This window comes from Pollicipes pollicipes, unplaced genomic scaffold (assembly GCF_011947565.3).
Source record: "Pollicipes pollicipes isolate AB1234 unplaced genomic scaffold, Ppol_2.1 Scaffold_4219;HRSCAF=4965_pilon_pilon_pilon, whole genome shotgun sequence".
NCBI lineage: Eukaryota > Metazoa > Arthropoda > Thecostraca > Pollicipedomorpha > Pollicipedidae > Pollicipes > Pollicipes pollicipes.
The window spans coordinates 14611722-14618981 of NW_023596448.1; the positions used below are offsets into that span (position 1 = coordinate 14611722).

General features: G+C 45.1%; 1 long non-coding RNA gene across 1 annotated transcript in view; it reads right to left on the reverse strand.

Moving 5' to 3' along the window:
• The window catches only part of LOC119095878 (uncharacterized), a 30220-nt gene extending 23310 nt beyond the window's left edge, over positions 1–6910 (reverse strand). The window contains exon 1 of the long non-coding RNA XR_005093942.1: positions 6828–6910. This is a non-coding gene — a long non-coding RNA (uncharacterized LOC119095878). The remainder of the gene's footprint in view (positions 1–6827) is intronic.
• Positions 6911–7260: the final 350 nt, after the last annotated feature.

The following is a 7260-nucleotide window of genomic DNA, read 5'->3' on the forward strand; positions in this document are numbered from 1 at the left end:
TATATAAGCTTGAGGACACGATTCGTTCGCTTCAAATCTTTAAAATGCTACGAGTTGAAGTTGGGGATTCCAGCTAAAAGCGGGCTTTTGTGACAGACGCGTTACGCTCTTTGACGCTATGTCCCAGCATTTGCCTTGTTTAGGCGTTCAGCTTCCGTGATTTGTTTTAAGCCGGACGAATTGAAAAAGCGCATTGAGAACTGTCTCTTCGAGAATGCGGTAATGATCAGTGGCGTACAAGAGCCCATAAAACATGGGTACTAAGCACTAATTAATTCACTGTGATGAAAAGGAAGACGTGCGATGCGTCGTTCCGCTTTGCAGCACCGTCGGTTCCCGGCTTTCGAAACCGGTCACCAAAAACCACTCGTTCTACGAGAGGCCTCAAGGTTTACGAACCGTTAGCCTCCAAGTTTGGAGACCAGCTTTCGACCTGCGGATGACGTAGTGGATGCGGCGCGTCACGAGGGTAGAGGTTTCTCGCCCTCCCTAGACCGTGGCGTGGTCCCAAAGCAGGCGCAGGGATGAGCATTAGTGACGCGTAGTACTTCCGATCAGTTTCTCTATGTAAGGATTTTAGGCGACCGGGGAGAGGACCCAGTTCCAGCTGACACCGGCATACTTTTGTCTGGAATCTTGTTACTCATGCAACTGCGCATGATACAGTTGCAATAGTTCCAGTTGAGAGCAACTCGGAAATGCAACAATAACAGTTTAATCGTTCTCAAGGGGCGTGTTCATTATTGATATGAGGATTCGGCCTGTGGTAGCCATTTTGAGCATTACTCAATGTGAGTCGCAGTCACGCTTCTTTTAAGACTTCAAAGCCGCTTGCATCTGAGCTTGACGCACGCAAAGTTGTGTAGACTAATTCGTGCAGCCAAGTCGAAAGTCGTCCAGCCATGCATGATACCATGGAAACGCCACGCGAATACCGCCACCTCAATGGCCATGCATATTTTTCATTGGCATATTTGTGTCTGGTACATATTAGTAAGACTAGCGGTACCAACGGACAACACATTCAACCAGTTTAATGCGTTGAGTGCTAGCTTCAAACACCCGTCATGTTTTGTGCTACGCGTAGAGGACTTTAAGCAGTAGCACTAGTAATGAAGAACATGAGGCTTTGAATCAAATAATTTCAGAATCCAATGCAAGCAACGCAATGCAGCATCTGGCATGCAACGCATCAACTTACTTTGTCCCGACAGTACCAAAGTCAGCCCAAAGACAGAAATAAAATAACACGCCAGCGCACTATCGCCGCCTACGGGTCACATTGTACTGGACTTATCAGCAGCAAGTCGCCGGCAGCGCTTTTTCCAGAGAATGCGGCCATCCGTCCAGAGGCCGAGTCGGCGGATGCCGGGGAGGGGTGGCCGGCAGGCGGATGATGCAATCACCTGTTGGGGATTCCCGGATCAGGCGGAGGGGGGGGGGGGGGGAGGCTTCTCCAAAGGCTCTGAGGCACCGGTGGCACGGTATCTCGCGGAAGGTTTGCGTCACACCTTGCCGGCGCTTTGGCTTTGTGTCTCACGTGGCGCCTCGCGCATGCAGCAGAACCAGAACCCTTATAGCTGCAGCTCTCTGACGCGTCGGTGGTCTGGACCTCCCGAGCATCTTTACCCAGTGACCGAATCGCACAGCATTCATTGCAGACCAGAAACCAGGTGTTAGAGATGAACGACGACCTTTGAAGAGGTTTGTTTGTTATTATGTATTTATATGTCATATTTAGTTTTCATTCTATTGATTTCGTATCACGTTTGTTATATTAATATTTATTTAGACAATATGTTTTCCTTTAACCTATTTGTGAGTGGCAGACCTTACCGGCGGTATTAACAAGCGCCGAGAGGAGGCAAAAGGTGACGGGGCTTGGGCTATTCTCGCAGCGACTCGTCGTCGGGATCGACGAAAATGTGAGAATTCATGATACAACCATAGCACTCATTTGGAAGCTAGAAAAGTGCTAAATAGTCCAGTTTCCCTAAACCCTCAACCCTCTAGCCCGCAGCCAAACATGACTCATCAGGTGTAGAACAGTTATTTGAGACATAATGCCTTTTTATGGTGTGCAGGTGGCCAAGAGCATTTATTTTTTCCGCCAAAATGGAGTAACTTATCTTGATATCATCAATAAAACACAGCTTCTCGCCGAAATTTACAGCTTAGCGATTTGTGTGAGCCAAGCAGCACGCGATCCAAATGCAACGTACACCGGCAACCATTTCAATTTGTTGGCTGATTGTCCCCCGCTTCAAACATCAGTCAACGTTTTCCCTTCAAACATGCAGAGGCTAGGGAGCATTGTAAATATAAAAGACATTATTACAAACTGTCATTTGCAGACCCAAAAAGTTGAGCAACACATCAATCAAAGTGCATCTTGAGCTTTCGTTTCTGTCTTTGCTAGTATTGACGCCCCTCACATGAAATGACTCTGCTTGCCAGGTCCTATATTCTCCGTATAGCAAATAAATGCGCGTTCTTGTAACAGATGGAGTAATCATCAACGCAATTCAAGACAGGTTTAAAACGTGGACGGCCTTCTCGTGTTGAAGTGTGCTGGTCAGCTTGTTGCTGCGATAGTGCAGATTAAGTACTCTCCCACTTTGAGTTAGAAAGTCGATTTGCGGGCGACATCTGACGGGCATGGCCATGGTGAGATCAAACATGACATTCATTTTGCCAAACTGCTGGAAACTGCAATGCTGCCTCCATATGGCAGCATCAGAATATGCTGCCATATGGAGTCTTGGGACAGACCTGACGCAGCTAATACAGAAGTGTTTGATGGCGATTTTTTTCCCTGTGGGGATGTTTATCATGTGCACCTCTTACTTGTTTCGCATTTTAATCTCGAAGGTTGAGGGGCATGATTTATATATATATATATATATATATATATATATATATATATATATATATCTGCCAGCAGACCATGCAAAAGGTGCTGAATTTGTGTTTTTGGAGGAGCAGGAAGAAGCCGGTAAGTCTCCTCTGGACGAGGTAATTGCTTACCTTGCTTGCTTTCAGCACATGATTGATAACGAGGGTTAGCCATTTTCTGTTCTAATGCATCGAGTTTTGCCACAAAACAAATGATGATGCCTCAAGGCATGACATTGGCTTATTTCGTTCCATATTCTTGGTTATTAGCCCCAAACTTCTCAAAGTGGTTCCTAATGGCTACTTTAACCACACGTTTTCCATAGTTGGTTTATTACATTACATATATATATATATATATATATATATATATATATATATATATATATATATATATATTGTATATATATATATATATATATATATATATATTACATTACATATATGTATATATTACATGCATATATTTATTACAGTACCTATATAAATGGTTTGCTGACCGGCAAATGACTGTACTTTATATATGTACTATGTTTTTAACACAGGGATACTCTAAGCTACATAGCAATTATAATATGAGTTAAATATTGTTATATAACAAATAGTCAGACCACCCCATTTCAAATGTGAAGCCAACATCTCAAATTTTGTCATTAAATATGAATAAAAGAGCCCAAGTGGATGCATTTGCTGCAGCTGAAAAGGCAAGCAGCAATACTGGCATGGCCATCCAAAAGTTATGTTATTTTTGGAGAACAGAGATTGTTTTGTGGAGCATACCAATTATTGCCCTTGACATAGGCCAACCATGGCAATCAAAATTAGTTTTTCAAAGTGATTTAAAGTGTTTTAATTTGCATGTTGCCAACTTGGTCTCATGTCAACAAGCATGCAAAAATAAGCGGAATAAAAATGCAGGTTGAAACCAGCCAAAAACTAGCTTTAAGTACCAGGTTTTAATCACCAGTGCTGCTGTCAACAGATAGGCGAGTTCAGATGATGTTCATCCTACGGGCTACTCTAAGTTAGGTTAAGTTGGCAAGTGGATGGCAAGTGGCAACAGGAATTGTGCAAGAATCAATAACTCACAACTGCTGCTGTGATAAAAGCAGGTTATACAGGATGAGATGACGTAAGGCCTTTTTAGGTTCGGCATAGGCTACTTTCATGGAAATAGTCATTGATATTTTGTAAGAAGCAGTGACAAAATGTTTGCTTTCCCTGACCCCACCTTAATAGAAGCCAGAATTATATCTATTGTGTTTGACTTGGTGCTGGGCTGATGTGCAGGAGTCCAATGTTTTGTTTTGTTTGAGTGTTTTTTGCTTGTTGAATTTTCTGTTGTTATATTGCTATTTAATTTGCTTTGCCTTGATTTGTTTTGTTTTAAAAGTGCTGTAGAAGGGAACTGAAAAGTGCCGCATCAAATTATTGGTGTTAGTATTTTGTTATGCTCATGATACTGTCATGAAATTACTGTGCTGCAACACGCGCCCAGTTGGCCGGCTAGATTCCCTTCGCTCGGGTGTGGGGGAGGGGTAATTTGAACCCCCCTCTGAGATCTCGAGAACTAAGAAAGCTAGAGACACCAAATTCACAGGGTGTCTTAACCTATACGTGAACTCACTTAGGTTAGGGTTCCAGCTTCATAGGTTATGACCTTCAGGTCAAATAAGGTCAAACATTTTCAAATTCCAGGTTGGTCTCCAGAGCGCTCCAGAATCTAGGCAACTGTCTCTAAGAAAAAGGTTACAAGCCCATTTGAGGTCATTGACCTCGTTTGAACCTTTGAAGGTCATAGTGACCAAAATGATACAAGACTGCCCTGGGTTTTCATTTGAATAAGCGACAACGATCACGCTAGGCAGTATGCTCCTAGAACAAAACGTCCGACCCGGGTCGTCTTAGGTCATTGGCCTGTCCTGACCTCTAAGAAGTCAACTGAAAATGCATAATGCGGTTCCTGCTGTCAATCAATTCGAAATGAGCACCAGAAACTATCCCATACAGCAAGCCCTAAATTAATAAATCAGGTTGGTTTTGACCTTGGTCTGACCATTGTACCTGACCTTAGGTCAACGTAATTTGTTCATTCAATATTTGCGGTGCCTAAAAAAGCACCTCAGATGTTTATGTATTTGTCAAACACTCCGTTGGTGTATCAGATTCAACGTTTCCCTATAAATTGTCTTCGTTGAAACCATGGGCTGACTTTGACCTGTCATAGGTGAACGACGCTACAAGATACATCTAAAATTGGTATGTCAAACGATCTGCTATGCAATCTTCTACAGCTTTGCAAAATGTGGTGCGTCTACGCCGCGATGTTCAAAAACCATTCGGGGAAAGCCCTCGGGGGCCAATTTGCCCCCCCCCCCCGCCACCCGAGCGCGTGTTAATGTATTCTGTTTCACTTTAATGGCCTAAGATGTTAAAAAACGAAATAGTTTTGTCAGGTTTCTGATGTTACGTCCATGCCAACTTGAAATAGATGTCTTTGCTTGCTGAAGCATCCGTGACGAGCTCAAAGTTCCGTCTTTTGTGAATGGATTTTTTTACTCCCGCACGGTCTTTTGCGATGGGATTTTTCGGTCCCATCCTAGTTCAAAAGCGATTCTAGCTCCCTGGCAGCAATTGGCCAAACTTACTTCTAACCGAAACTTCGAAAACTTCGCCGTGGTTGAGCCAGACCAATGGTCTGGGTAGTAGCCAAAACGTGCCTGGAATTTCAGGTCAGAAAAGGACTTACTTCGGACAGTGTTGAAATCTATTGTACCAAACAGCGGAGACTTAATGCCTTCTGTTTACCTAGCCTCAAAAATTTAGTCATTGTTACAACATAGCCATATTACAGCATAACATAACTCGTCCGTCGCAATTCTAGCGACGAACATCTACCTCTGCCCCGAATTTCTGGGCCGTGACTAGATGGTATGTTATTTATGTAAGCTCGTTACAGATTGGGGACAGCCAGCAGGGGGGTGGGGGGCTGGGAGCTTTACCCGATAGTCCGAATGCGTTACGACATCGACAGGATCATCATCTCGTCTCAGAAAGCTAAGAAAGGGAATTTTCGCCTCATGTTACAGAAAAGGTGCCAAAAAATAAGAGTTTAAAGCGTGAATTTGTAGTGGCCGCGGCTTCAAACATAAAGCAGAAAACGCTCCCCCTGAGATATAACAAAGAGTGTCCGTAAAGAGAACCATAGATAAAGTAGCCCATTAATGCTTGAACGTAAAATACCTATTTTTTACATTGTTTGATGTTTCACACGGTGAAGCAAATAACTGCGCGATCTGGCTCGATGATGCTCGAGGTTTGATTATTCTTAACATGAGTGCAGGTAACAATATGGACAGACTATAATTTTATAGAAACGCACGATATCCTAGCAGCACTGACTTTTACGCTTTAGCAACACAAATGCAATATTTGAGCTGAACGTACCAAATTGCGTCAGATTGTGACCTTAGCTTGGTAAGTTGAAAAAATCAGAAAGAGAAACCTGGTCACCATAGATGTTAAAGAAGCGCCCAGAGGCATTAGAGCCAGTTAAGAATCGAGCCCGGGATCCCAGTGCGGAGGCTGGAAACGCACCCGATTGAGGTAGTTTCCTCACGGGGTCCTAGCAAAACATTTAAAGCAAAAATGATTGAAAGGCATACTCGGACTTGTCTTTCCCGGGCAATTTCACCCCTCTGCCCCAATGATCACAATGGGAAGCCACAGCATCTCCTCAGTCACCAGGGGAGCAGCCGGGGCCAGGATCAGGAAGCCACAGTATCTTCTCAGTCACCAGGGGAGCAGCCGGGGCCAGGATCAGGAAGCCACGACAGTTCCAGCTCTCAATCCTTTCTAAATTCAAACTGAACCGGAAACCCTCAGCCTCAGACAGCGCAGTGCAGCATCCGGCATGCCACGCGCCAACTTACTTTGCCCCGACGATACCAAAGCCAGGCCAAGGACAAGAAGCAAAGACGAGCACATCCCGCCACCGCCGTCGCCGAGTCACGCGATACTGGACTGGCCACGCCTTGTCACCAGGCGATCGCCAGCCTGCGCCAGCGGCCAGCCGTCCAGAGGCGGAGTCAGTGCATGCTGGGGAGGGGTGCTCGGTAGGCGGGCGATGCGAACAGCTGGCGGGGATTGCCGGACCAGGCGAAGGGGGACGCTCCAAAGGCGCTGAGGCACCGGTGACACTGTAATTAGCGGAAGGTTTGGGTCGTACCTTGCTGGCGCTTCGACCCCACGCCTCCCGTGGCGTCTCGTGCATGCAGCAGCACCAGAACTTTTGTAGCTGCACCTGTTTTCGTGTCACGTGTCGGTAGTTCGGACTTCCCCAGCACTTTCACCGAGTGGCCGCAT